The sequence below is a fragment of the Vigna umbellata genome, chromosome 9 (genome assembly GCF_029865625.1).
Source record: "Vigna umbellata cultivar VRB3 chromosome 9, Vumbellata_1.0, whole genome shotgun sequence".
Classification (NCBI taxonomy): domain Eukaryota; kingdom Viridiplantae; phylum Streptophyta; class Magnoliopsida; order Fabales; family Fabaceae; genus Vigna; species Vigna umbellata.
In genome coordinates this window covers 8,420,804-8,434,510 of record NC_142173.1, presented here as the reverse complement: position 1 = coordinate 8,434,510, position 13,707 = coordinate 8,420,804, and the positions used below count along the sequence as shown (strand labels likewise).

At 33.8% G+C, this 13,707-nt stretch overlaps 1 pseudogene; it reads left to right on the top strand.

Annotated features, from left to right (window-relative positions):
- The first annotated feature begins 10,086 nt into the window (after positions 1-10,086).
- On the top strand, positions 10,087-11,982 carry LOC124827630 (VQ motif-containing protein 19 pseudogene; annotated as a pseudogene).
- Positions 11,983-13,707: the final 1,725 nt, after the last annotated feature.

The window sequence follows — 13,707 nt, the reverse complement described above, 5'->3', positions numbered from 1 at the left end:
AAAGGCATCTCTTTTGGTGAAAAAGATTTTGAAAGTTTTAAATTTTATACTTCACCAATTCACCCTCCTCTTGGTGTGAGAAATTGGGCCATTCTATTTTAATATCATCCAAAGAATCAAATTCAGTAGCATATTCATCAACAACATCATCAAGAATATCAAGTCTAAAAACAGAATGGACCTCAGTTGGAAATTTCATCGCATCAAGAATATCAAAATGCACTACAATATCACTAAATTCAATTAATAAAGTTTCAGCATACACATGAATTTTAGTTCGGGCTGTCTTCAGAAATAGTGTGCCTAAAATTATTAGAGTAGATCATGGGAGAATCCCTCCTCCATTTCCAAAACATAAAAATTTGTAGGGAAAAACAGTTCACCAACCCGAACTAAAACATCATTTACGTAACATGTTGGGTGAGCAACACTTTTATTAGTCAACTGAATGACAACACCTATAGGTTACAGAGGACCAAGAGAATGAGATTTATAAATTGACAAAGGCATAACATTAATGAAAACACATAAATCAAGCATGGCATAAGGGATGCAAAATGTACCTAGGTCCTTGCATTTTTCAAGAATGTGTGGAACAGATTTACCTATGAGTGCAAATACATTTCTGCTCATGCTAATTCTTTCATTTCCCTTCATCTTCCTCTTGGGAGTACACTACTCCTTCAGGAGTTTTGTATACTTAGGAATTTGTTTAATGGCATCTAATAAAGGTATGTTCACCTCCACTTTCCTGAAGGTCTCCAAAATATCTTTATCCACCTTTTTCATCATTTTACTTTGAATCACTTTTGGAGGGAATGGAAGAGGGATAATACGTTGCTGCAAGTCAGAAAACGTACTGGTGGAAGAAGAAGAAGGTTCACCTGCCTCAAATTTTCTACTTGTACCTACCTGCTCCTCTTTTCTTTGAGATGTAGCAAGATCATCCTCCTTTGCTTTATTGAGCTGAAGTGTAGGTGTAGGTGTTGTGGGTATATGAATCTGCTTCTTAGTTCTCAGGGTGATGGCACAACATTTTTCGGATTCTGCAAAGTTTTGAGACTGTGCCTCATTCAGTTGCGTACCCATATGCCCCATCTGATTGGTCAAGCTTTCAATGGAAGCTCTTATCTCTTGTTGGAATTGCATATTCTGTATTGTCATCTGCCCTAATAACTCCTACAATGTAGGCTTAAAAGAAGTGGAAGGTTGAAGAGCTGTTTGGGCAGGTATATATTGTTGATGTTGTTGTCTATAGTATTGCTGGATTGGTGGAGGCACATAGGGTCTACTCAGCCCTGTCGCATTCTGATTTTGAAATGGTGGTGGTTGTTGCTGCTATTGTGGAACATTAGACCATCGCAAATTTGGGTGATTCCTCCACTTTGGGTGATTACTGTGGAGTATTGTAGATGTTTGCAGCATAGGCTTGAGGAGTATTAGGCAATTGGTTGCTGCAAAAATGGACAAGCATTAGTATAATGATCACTAGAAGGGCAAATGCCACATAGACACACAATAGATGCAAATTTCTGGTTGCTAGCAAGCTGGGTCACCAAATTCACAAGAGCATCAAGCTTGCTCTTCAGATTCTTATCTGTAGATGAGGAAGAATGAGTAGCCACATCATGAACTCCCCTAACAAAAATACCATCATTCCTTGCACTGAACTATTGGGAGTTAAAAGCCATCTTCTCAATCAAATGTTTGGCTTCAGCAGGCATCATATCTCCAAAGGCTCCACCACTAGCAACATCAATCATACTCCTCTTATGCTATCCAGACCTTCATAGAAGTATTGAAGAAGTAGTTGCTCTAAAATCTGGTGGTGTGGGTAACTTGCATATAAGTTCTTAAATCTTTTCCAATATTCATGCAAGCTTTCACCATCGAGTTCCCAAAATGCACAAAGTCAAAATGCAAAAACTCAAAACACACAAATAGAACACACACTAAACAGAACACAACACACACTAACACATAAACCTAAGACATAATTGTTGGTCCCCGACAATGATGCCAAATTTGATTGAGGTTGTACTCGAATCAAATTAATGTGCAATTAGAAATGCAGTATACTAGGTAGTGACTCCTAGGTCGTGTCTCAAGGACCAATTTTTGGTTTTGTCATAAGATCAAACACGTAGTGGGGTGTTGAACAAATTCGGCTAAATAAATTAACTAACTCCAACACAAAATAAAACATAGGTTGGCCACTAGTTCAATTGCAATGTTTCCAATCTCTGATTAGCAATAATTATCCACTCCTCTCACCCCTAATCCAACACGAATTAACCAACTAAACGAAGACTAGTTTAACTTTCATAAAATGCGAATTAAGCAAACACAATTGCACATAATCAAACTTCTACATTGCAAATTAAGAAACTACAGCTTCAAGCACACAATCATAACCACTAAGCGTGACCAATTCGTAACAAACCAATCAGATTATACGATGGTAGATTCAGATGCACAGAATCACAATAACGGACCAATAATCTCATGGAAAACAAAGCAATCTCCTAGTGTCCAACTACACAGATTCAATTAAAAACGAAATTACAACTAAATAAAAATAAAATGTTGAGTTGGAAAATGGTTGTTGACGTGACAGTCCTCTTGGAGTCCCAAAATATAATCCTGAAATTGCCTTAAAAATAATAACAGGAATAATTAAGCTCAGATAATTCAAATTAATTAAAATAAGAATTACTTGTCAAATTAAGCCCAAATATAAAAAATGAAGAAATATAAACAATTAAGCACAATTCACTAATTAAATTTGGTGCAGAAAGCTAAGTGAATATGACAAAAATAATGATTCATCAACAGCTTAATTTTCTTGGGTTGGTAATTAGGGAGATTGCATTGCTTCCTTGAGATTATTGTTGCACCATTGTTTCTGATGTTCTAATCTTGCACAATATTTAATATGTTTTGTGAGTTTCAAATTGGTGCATGCTTAGTGTCTAATTTGTATTAACTTAATCTTCGCTTAGTTGATTGAGGCCGCAATTGCTTAATCTGTGGAGGCATAGAGTGATTAAATAGGTACAGTGCGTTTGATTAATTGACTTTTATGAAAATTGTTTTAATATTGACTTAGTTGGTTAATTTGTGTTGGATTAGGAGTAAGAGGAGCGAATAATTATCATTGTTAATCTGGGATTGGAAGCATTGCATTTGAACTAGTGGCCAACCTGTTTTTAATAATTGTTTAGTCTAAGGTATTTGTTGTGTTAAATTCAATTAATAAATATGTTTAACCCCCCCCCCCCCCCCCTCCCCCTTCCCCCCGCCCACTACTTGTTTGATCCTTTGAATGAACCAAAAATTGGTCTTTGAGAGACGACTTTCGAATCACTTCCTAGTATACTACATTTTAACTGAAACATTAATTTGAGTCGAGCACGACATCGACATCAGTTATAAACTAAAATATAACACTCAAATATTTTATACTGGTTCACTAAATTGATCTATGTCTAGTTCTCCTCTTAAGGAAGTTAGAGGGTTCCAATAGATTTTTAATAAAGTACAAGTGAGTATCCTTACCACTCTTAGTTACCCTAGTCATTCCAAGTAACCACTGTTACTCTGACTAATACCGAGTTTTACCCACTCCTAGTTGTGCAGTATTATTCACCACTCTTTAGTATTCCTAGACACTACCCACATCCTCTAGATACGTGGTTGAGTTTGACACACTCCTGGTTGTGTAATATTTTTCACCACTCTTGCTATCCCTAGACGCTTCTTGTATCCCCTAGATACACTATCTAGTTGAGTTTAACCCACTCATGGTTGTCGTTGACAACTTAGTAAATACCCGCATCCTCTAGATACGTAGTCTAGTTGAGTTTGACCTACTCTTGGTTGTCATTGTCGCCTCGGTTACCATCGTTACTATGACCCTAACCGAGTTTCACCCACTCTTTCTTGTGCAATATTCTTCACCATTCCTGATAGCCATAGATGCTCCATGTATTTTCCACATACACTATCTAGTTGAGTTTAACCCACTCCTAGTTGTCATTGTCAACCTAGTAACCCTCGTTATTGTGACCTTTATTCAATATCACTCACTCCTGGTTCTGCAGTATTCTTCACCACTCTTGGTATCCCTAGACACTCCTAGTATTTTCTAGATACATTCTTTAGTTGAGTTTAACCCACTTCTAGTTGTCGTTGTTAACCTAGTAACCCCGTTACTATGACCTTTACTGAGTTTCATCCACTCTAGGTTATGTAGTATTCTTCACCACTCCTGGTATCCCTATACACTCATGGTATCCTCTAGATACACTTGTCTAGTTAAGTTTCACTCACTCCTGGTTTTCACTAGACACACCAATCTAGCTACCATTTAACTCTACCAAGTTAAACGTCAGAGTTTCATCGACTCTTGGTTTCCAGTCGACACACTTGTCTAGCTACCATTTAACTCCTCAAAGTTAAACGTAAAGTGTTTTGATTTTCTTTAGAATTTACAATCAACAATTGTTTACAACTCCTTAGACAATAACTCTCACAAAGATGATATATGTTCAATACAAATCAATCTAACAGACTCAGTAACTATTTTTCTCTCTTCTCTCTTCTTACAATAGTAAGCTTATAAATTAATGAAGCTTTAAGAGTAATTCTTCTTTCTTTCAAGTGTTTCTCTCTATCTCACTTTCTTCTTTTTGTCTTCTTACAATAGGAAGCTTATATAGCAATGAAGCTTGAGAGTAATCCTTTTCTTGAGCTTTTCTCATTTTCTCTCTTCTTGTATAAGAGTATTTAACTTTAATAGCTTTGAGAGAGTTTTTGATCCTTCCATGAGGATGATTTTTCTTTACATTCCTTAAGTCGTCATTCTCTCCCTCTTTTCTTCTCTTCTTATCTTCTATTTATACACCTTTGATAATATAGTTGGTAGGTGATGCTTGTCCTTGAGATTTGGTGATAATATAGTCGTTCGACGAGCTTGTCCTCGTGATTTGGCTCTTTGTATCTTTTATCATTTGTGGCAGTCATAGGTTGATGTCATTTTTTCAGAGCAGACTTACTTTTTCAGTACTTTTATCAAAACTAGCTTAGACTATTCCTTTAGCACAACTTTTGATAAACGAATCATTTCGCAAATGTCTTCTTATCTCTATCGTCCATTTCTGACTTATGTTTGATAGAAAAGATGAACGCTTGTTGTAGATAACCTGCATAAAGTAGAGTAGATGTCCATGCAGTAGATATCTCCTTTATCTTGTTACCTTTGTTGTTTTTAAACATTGAGCATTTAATGACATTCAATGCTTGTTCAGAACAACAAAGTTTTTTGTTTTACATTTGCTATCGTTTAGGTAGGATTTTGATCATTCAAACTTTCTAGTGAAGACACCAAGTGTTTCATGCAAGTTTCATCGTTGGATGAAAGTAAGTTTGGCACATGGTAATGTTTAGGCTATAAGAGGCCTTTCCTAACTAGTGCTTGTTTGGTAGATGCTCGTTGAATTCAGGAGCATGTTTTAGAAGAATGCCTTTCATCATGTGTTTTTGGAGCAGGGTTTGTCCTTTTGATGTCTTTACTAAACTCATCATTTTATGGTGAGTTCGTCTAGCTTGTGTAAATGATATAGGTGTTTTTGACAAACACGTTTAGGATGATGTTTTCCAACATATCATTTGAAACTTTTCAGCGTGCTTTCTAAAGGCATCATCTCTCAATTTTATCAACTAAAGCATATCGAGATTTTATTATCATCTAGCACTGCAAGATTTTTATTAACGTGTTTTATGGTGTGTCTCATTTACCATATGCATTTAGCAAGATTCTCATTTGATTATGAATTTTTGGGTTTCCTTCAAGATCTTTTTCCAAACACATCTTTTTGACCCTTCGATTTTTTGGCTATGCCTAGAGTTTGTTTGATCATTGTTCCGTGATGTTTACTTATTGATGTATTTCCTAGAGAAGCCGTTTAAAGATGCTTCTAACAAAATCCTTTGTTCCAAGTAGTTTTCTTATGTTGTTTTTCCATTTGTTTAGTATTTTGACTATTGTGTGTTTTGACAATTGTATGTTGTTTTTCCAATCGTTTAGTGTTTTGAATATTATATGTTGTTTTTCCAATCATTTAGTGTTTGGACTATTGTAGTTTGTTCTTCATTTATAATCCTTTGTATATTTGAGGACTCAAGACTACACTCAAGGCTACTTTGTTTAATGTTGTTTGTTAAACATCAAAACCAAAGATGTCATAGACAATCCTAGCCTTTCTTCTCAGACGAGCTTGTCTTAACAATTTTCCTAAAAATGCAGAAACCCCGAAGAATCCCACTTTCACTCTCAAGGAATCACGACACTATCTCTCTTCTCTCGTTCTTAAGGAATAGGATCGTTGTCTCTCTTCTTTCACCCCCTTAATCTTAATCTCGCGCAACATTTCGGAAAGAAAGAGGAAGGAAGATGACTCTTACATAAAAAAAAAGAACAAAATAACAATAATAGGGTTTTCTCTGTCAGCCTAGTAGAAGGAAAAAACACTCTTCTTTGGTTCCCCGCAGATTCGAACCTAAGCCTCACAAAGTCATACACACAACCCTAGCCACTAGGCTATCTAATTTATTTTTATTATAATGTCATTTAACATGTACTCACTAAATACTTTAACGCATATGTAAAAAATAAAGCATTCATAACCCAAATCAAAAGCTCTTACTAATTAAACCACATAATACTTATGAAAAATAAACCTTTTTTATTAAAAACCCATAAACCACCTACAATTCTTATATTTACAACGCACCTTTTCCACAAGTCTTACACTTTTAACTCTCTTGTATTTGGTACTATCATAATTTATGAATTTTTGCTTTTGATCATAAATTTATTTATGTTTGTTGGTAGATGAACTAATCATTCATCTTATTTGGCTGGGTTAGGAGTGAGTGAAAACTAGTCTCAAGTTATGGTTCAATCATTTTTCCTGTATGTGTTTAGATGCTAGGAATAGATCTAAGGTTATCGTTGGATATAGAGTCTTGATTTTAATGCAGGTGATTGATCCATTCAAGCAGTCATTCATGAATCAAACTAAAGTTAAGAGATTCTAGGCTTTAAGTGTTAATGATGGACCTATAGTTACATTTAAGAGAGCTCCCAAGTCTTGATCATTTGCAACATCATATTTAATATAGATATGATACAAGAGATGAAAAAGTGGTGACCTCAAACTTCAACACAGTTTAATCATCTAAAAGTCACTCACTTTGTAATCCAAACTTCTTTCCAACATATTTTACAATATTTTCATGAAACAAAATTTTCTTTCTACATTTCATAACCATCGTTACTTTCCATCAACGACCAAGATAATTAGAGCATTGGGTTTTCTGCCGAATCCTTGTGGACACAAACACTTGTTATGCTACAAACTACACAATATGCTTGCTGGTATCTTGGATTGTTGCATGGAAACCCAACAAAGGTCAAGCTTCTTTTGTGTTAGGTCTAGTGCTTTGAGTTGTATGTTATCTCTATTATTTTGTTGATGTTTTTCCCTGGAGGTCCTCTAGAGAAATGTTGTTTATAGGATTTTATTCTAATTACAATCTAGTAACTTGGATCTTTACATGCCACATTCTTGTTCTTACGTTACAATCTAGTAACTTGGTTGTCTTGTTCAAGGTTTTTTTAGTGCCACGTTCGTAGTTTTATGTTGAAAGAAATAAATGATTCGAAAAGGAGGATTGAGACATGGACATCCTTAAACTATAAAATATATGGGTACATGTAACCATTCGAACGTGATAATCATTGATCCTTGTAGTCTCCATTTTGGACCTGGTAGCGTTGGCCAAGTTATAATGTCCACTTGTTGAGCTCAGTGGTCGAGCTCTATCGTTTGTTGGTCGTTCTTCGTGGTCGTGCTCACATTTGTCAGGTTGTTCTCTTGGAGTTCATCATTAAGGAGGCCAGTCTCGGCCTCTACCAGATTCTCATAGGCTTTCGGACTTTGAAGCTCGGTTGGTTGAGCTCCACAATTGAGGTTGCGTGTATTGTATTGTCTCTCTAAGTCCGATGTTGAGGAGGTTAGTCTCAAATGTGAAGCTCGATTAAGCGATTCTTTTATCAATTTAGTTTGATTTTCTTTATCGCGCACCACTGGTCTTGTGAAATTTGTTTTAATTAAAGACAAAATCATAGAGTTTTGTGGGCGAATGGAAGAAAAGATGGCATAGTGACAGGAGAAGCACACTATAGTTGCTCGATTTGGTCTAAGTAGATGCTCTGATGGTATCCAACAATGAGTTCAACATGGATTCTGCTAGACGGAGGCATCTAGGTTTAGCAAGGATGATGCAACTGAGATTAAGGTTAAGGATCAGACTACACGCCACTAGAGAAGATAGAGAAATTAGGAGGCCATAATGCTAACGAAGGCCAGAGAAATACTGGCATTGTTAGTGATGGTGTGAGCGAGGTTGAGTAGAAGGAGTGAAGTGGAACCTTAATGGTTTAAATACTCATTTTGTCAGGAAAGGCCTTGTTGTTGAGAGGGGAGATCCATGTGAAAAAACTCTTCAGTACTCAATTCAGAAAGAAAATTATGTTCTTTCATAATAGAATGAGAATAATTATTTATGAAATAAATATTCCTTGAGAAATACTAGTTGTATTCATAAAATCAACCTAAATCATGAGTTTATGTTTTATTAAAATAATAATTTAAAAAATATAATAACAATATAATAAATATCTATATATAAATAATAAAAACATATTAAACTATCAAAATTTAATTATAATATATAAATATGTTTTAAATTGGATTGCTCCGTGATCAAGAACCTTAAAAAAAAACCAATACGTATGGGACCTATTAGAAATAATTCTTCTAATTACAATTATACTTAATTTAAATATATTAATTTAAATTATTGGTAAAATTACACTACTCTGTATATGTATTGTGATTAAACGTGTAGCTATCATTGGTTCCCAATCCCATCATCACCGATGCAACAATTGAGTCTCTGAAGTCAAACCCACTCTCATATTTAATTTAACTCCCATAGTATAATAATCATTCACCACTTTGCCAGTGGTGTCGCACTGATCGATGCTTGTGCCCAAAAATTCCTAATTTTCTACCGTCACAGATTCTTGTGTTGCATAAGCATGCATCACAGATGTAACATACAGACCAATCAACCATTCAGATCATGCTATTTCGCACTACAAAATTGTGTTGAATAAGTATTTTATGCCAAAACATTATTTTCTTTTCTTATACAGTTAGATGTTTGTCATGTTAAATTTGTTAATAGTTTGTAAGGTTCTTTCAGAATTACTTTTGATTTTAATTGTTATTGATCATCTTTCAATATTTAATACTTTTAGCTACACAATTTATTTATAAATTAATTGAAAATATTTAAAGGAAAAAAAAGTAATCAATGCAACCACCGATTAGAAAATAATTTTCTTAAATGGGGTAATATGTACGAAATTTTTCTAAAAATTAAATACTTTTCTAAAAATAAGTTCAAAAAATAATTTAACACTTGCACTCCTCTTTTCGACTAACCCATAAATTTTTATGTTTATATTTATTAGTGTAAACATATGTTTATAACATTTTATTGATAATATCTTGTTTAAATAATTTACAATTTAATATTATTTTTTATTTTAATAATCAATTATTTTTGAAAAAAGAAATTCTTATTTATCTCGTTCATTTATGGAGTGTGGGGATAATTATTATTTAACTAGTTTTTGGTTTGGTTAAAGAGTAAATTTTGTCATTTATTAAAATAAAAGTTAAACATAAAGGAATTTTAAAAAGTGGACAGTTAAACAAGCAATATACTCTTTTCTGTAAAAGTAAAATAAATCTGTCTGTAAAAACTACTTTTTTAAACTAAAAAGGGTACATCAATATTTTAGCTAACAATAAAAAATAATTTAGTAAAACTGTTCTACTCATCGAGTTATTTATTTATTATTTATTATCTTTATAAAAAAATCAAAGATATATAGTATGTTTTTAAAATGGTGGGAGAATAAAGTTATATAAAATTTAGTTTATTTAACTAAAATTCATAATTTGTATGGACCAGCTGTAAACAAGACTTTTTCATCTACCATTGCCCTTTTTCTGTCTTTATTTATTGATCCCAAAGCCCTTCTCTTACTCTCTCTCTTTCTTCAACCACACTTCCAAGCCCCACCAAAAGACCAGACTTATATTTACTTACAATTCTACAGACAAGGAATATCACATCAGCATAATAAGAAAATAAAAAAAAAAATATTAAAAATAGTGGGAAGAAATAAGAAAGTTTCAACTAAACAAAACAGGCAAATAAATCAAAGCCAAATACTCCCTTTCTTCCTTTCAACAAACATTGTTTTTCACTCTTCCATATACCATTTCTCTTCAATTTTCATCTAAAGTCCATACCAACCCTTAGGCTTTTTCTCTCCTCCTTGTTTTTGGTACACAGAACAAAACAAAGTACCATTCATCAGTTCATCCTCCAATCAATGGAAATCAGTTTGAGGCTCCAAGAAACAGAAACCCCACCTTCCATGAACTCATCACCAAGGAGCAGCAATCTAAGCAACAACAACAGCATCATCCAAAACACCAACACCACACCAAAATCCTTCCCCAGATCTGACTGCACCCCTTACCCCACCACCTTTGTCCAAGCTGACACCTCCACCTTCAAACAGGTGGTTCAAATGCTCACTGGCTCATCAGACTCCACAAAGCCACAAGATCCAGCTCCACCACAACCATCCAAGAACTTCAACATCCCTCCCATGAAAACAACACCAAACAAGCAGCAAGGGTTCAAGCTCTATGAAAGGAGGAACAACAACAACAACAACCTTAAGAACAACCTCATGATCAACACCTTGGTCCCCAATTTTGCACACATCTCAGGATTCTCCTCACCCCACAAACCAGAGATCCTCTCCCCTAGCTTGCTTAACTTCCCCTCCCTCACTCTCAGCCCTGTCACCCCATTGAATGATGATGACCCTTTTGACAAGTCCTCACCTTCACTGGGTAGCTCTACCTCCTCAGAGGAAGACAAAGCCATAGCTGAAAAAGGGTTCTACTTGCATCCCTCTCCCATGTCAACTCCAAGAGAATTTGAGCCTCAACTCCTGCCATTGTTCCCTGTCTCTTCACCTAGAGTTTCTGAGTTACCTTGAGAAAAAAACCAAACCAGACTAAAAACAAGATTTCTATGTATCATCATCGTCATCTTCAAGCTATGATTTATCATTTGATTTTCATTTGAAAGGTACATAGCTTACTCAAATTGTACACTTAGATGATGATGCCCTCTTTGTCTTCCTTCCATGCTGCTATTGCTATCCCTTTCTCCTCTCAATTATAGGACTTTTTCTTTTCTTCTCCCTTTTTTTTTTGTAATTTTAAATTTCTATCCTCGTCTTCTAAGTGTTTGTTAAACCACATCTAAAGGAAATAACCATTACCTAGAGAGAGAGAATCTCAATTTATGATCAAGTGTGTTGATTCAATTTCACACCAACCACTGAAGAGAAGTTATGAAGAGACTCAGGAAAAGGCAAAGAGAGGGTAAGGAAATGAGCATAATTTTTTGGGGAGATATTTTTGGTGCGCCATAGTGTCTAATGCATCTCTCATCAAAGAAAAATGTACCCAAAAGAAAGGTGGGTGGGTCAACGCAATGAAGGTTGAAAGGGTCCCTCTTGTTAGTGATTATGTAATATTTTAGTCTGAATTAATAGTTTTAGGTTATGTTTTCCTTGTCTCACTCTTATTTGATGGAAGATCATGTTAATGTGTAAGTTCTCAAAATCCCTTTCTGATGTAGTAAAGGAGAGACCTTTTTTCTTTTCTTTTTCTTTCTTTGTTTTTAACTGAAAAAAAAATGATGGATAGTGACAGTACCTTGTCTGTAATAATTGTTACATCCTAGTGAGTATGTGTGTTTGTACTGATAACTAAAACTTTCTTGTTTAATGGTTCTTATTGCTGATGAAACTATGCAGCAATCTAGTTGGTAAGAATAATGGGTGTGTTCTGGTTCTGCTTCTTGTTGTCTGATGACTAATACTAGGCACTAAACTAAGATAAATGTCAAAACTCTTATCCTTTGTGTAGAGAACTCTAAAAGAAAATTCGCATGGAAAATGTAAGGAGCAGTTAAACAAGACTCGTGTCTCAAATAACGAAAGTTGTAAATGGTTTTAATTGAAAATATTAAAAAATAATTTTAAATCTAATTCAATTTTATAAAAATTATCTTTAAAATTAGATTTATATTTATTAATATATTATAAATATATCTTATCTTTAATAAAAAAAAAAGTTAACATAAATAATGATGAGATAAAATTGCGCCAGCAAAAGAGAAAAAAATATGATTGAGTTAAATTTGGTGAGCACTTTTTAGTGATTAGTGGCTGTCCAAAGAAAATGTTATTTGGTACAAAATTGTAAGCACAAAATGCATGTCATAAAAACAGTAAAAAACTATTCAAAGATGATCTTAAAATAATTTGTTTAAACAAACTTATTTACTTAGTATACAAAGCAATTTACTACTTCACCCTTTTTTTCATTTTGTTGGTTTAAAATTTCAAGATTGTAGTGGGAAGCATATAAATCAAGGAGGAATGACAAACTTACAATGAAAAGTCTAAAGATGGAGAAAGAGAAAGTGGGACTTTTGACACAATCATCACTGTTAGAGAAAGAAACTTGGGTAGTATACAATCCATACATAAATAACAAGATTAGAGAATATGTGATGACAACCTTATTTTTCTTTTCTTACACCTTTTAGACTTTGTTTTGTCATTTAGGTACATCTAGGTTGGACCCAACTGTGCCAGTGCAATGAACAAAGAATGGACAAGAATAAATTTTCTTTCTACCACTTTTTATTCTATTAGGCACATCTAGTTCCATGGTTTGTGATCACTTTTTTGACAATTATGGAAGCTAATTAGGTGGTCTAGAAAAGCACCAAGCTAGTAAGACCATATCATAAAGCACAATGCAATTTTTAAGAGGAGTTTAAGGATTTTATTAAACTGTTTAAGAAAAGAAAAATTCCCATTATTTTATTGTGTCATACAACACATTTTTGGAGAGTTTTACACTGTAATGCTTCCAAAAATGGTTGGATTCTCCGTCCAAATGTTGCTAGTGGTTTTTATGTTTCAATCCTTAACATGTCAGTTTATTGCACTTTAGTCCTCCATTGTTGTAAAGATCTGTCAACGTCTTCACAAATCTCCAAAACTAAGAAATGGGACCACATATTCTATCACTTTGCTTTTATGTGAGACTTTAATTTGATAATTATTAATGCAATTTTGTCCTAACTTTCATTTATGCAGTTTCATAAAATTTACCTTGATATTTTAAGTAAAATACAAAATGTTAACTCTTGACATCATATTTAACTTACATATCATCATATTGCAAAAGTTTGATTGTGTTAAGATGAACATCCAATATATAATTATCATATATTTAAGATTAACGGTTCTTGTCAATAACCCGCAAATACCACTAACCATCTTTTATTTTTAAAAAATTTGAATTTAAGGTCCATTAATTAAAAAATGTAAAATGACACGAAATCGATTTATAAAATAACATTATCTTGTGAAAAAATAACTTTATATGATAACTTATT